Here is a 1194-nt window from a genome sequence, read left to right on the forward strand (position 1 = left end):
AGAGAGAGAGAGAGAGAGAGAGAGAGAGAGAGAGAGAGAGAGAGAGAGAATCGCACTTCAACTGAATTCACTTTTCCTTCACCACTAGCCATCACCAGAACCTGCACATATATAGAAATAGATTGGGAAGAGAATAAAATGCAACATATCACCATGAAAACCTGTCCGATTAACCGCCATATAGCAGTATGTGCGGTTTTCAGTAAGATTAATAATTTGTAGATCATTATATTCAGATTTATAACATATCATTTGTCAGATTATCATCATGCCATAAGTCTACTTGACCAGGGCTGGTCGGAGACACTAAACAACGATGCTTGAATGTTTTACGAAATCAACTTATATATCAATGTCAGAATTCTGCTGAAATAGAGGTGACCAGTTCAATCCAACAAGAACAACCACAATATATACAATGGTTTGCTGGTGCTATCAGAAACGAAGCTATCTTAATTCTGGTAATTGAGAGATAATTTAAATGCGAAGTTCTTATATGAATTTTATTAATAGTTATTGAATTCTGACTTTTCCACCAAGTAGCTAACTTATCTCTTTGGGTTCGTTTGGCTTGTTTATTCTGTGTTTTCCCTCTCTTTTAGAAATCTGTAAGTTACGAAGATATTTCTAATGATATATAATATTTAAGGGCTTGCAACCAATTTGAAATTAAAGCGGTAGATTCGCAGAGTCATATAAGTGTCAGAGAAAATGTTTTACAGTATGTAACAAGATGTAACACGTCGACATGTAACAGGTGGAGAGCTAACACGTGGAAATGTTGCACGTGGTTCTATAACATGTAGAGATGTAACAAGTGATGTTTGTAAGTTTATAAGTTCTGATTGTATTGAAATGAATTGATGGAAGTTAGTTTATGCTTATTACAAATTTTATTCAAACGTTATGTAATTACACAACTGCCAGTAGTTGAAAGAAAACAAACGTTTGTATTGTGGATGGCAGCCTGTTGGCATCGAAAATCTCTTGTCCAGTCCTTGAGGAAGGCAAAGTTTGCAAAGCTCGCATGAAAGGAATTTTGTTAGTATGTGTGTGTGAGTGTGTGAGTGTGTGTGTGTGTTTGACGTATGACAGTGTGATAGTATGCGCGAAAATTAGTCTCGTCGAAGTTGCAAAAGAAGATAGAAAGAAACTCTTCGAAAATCACAGAAGGAACGGGTTGTTTTTACAGGT

Source organism: Octopus bimaculoides, chromosome 24 (assembly GCF_001194135.2).
Source record: "Octopus bimaculoides isolate UCB-OBI-ISO-001 chromosome 24, ASM119413v2, whole genome shotgun sequence".
In the NCBI taxonomy this organism is placed as follows: Eukaryota; Metazoa; Mollusca; class Cephalopoda; order Octopoda; family Octopodidae; genus Octopus; species Octopus bimaculoides.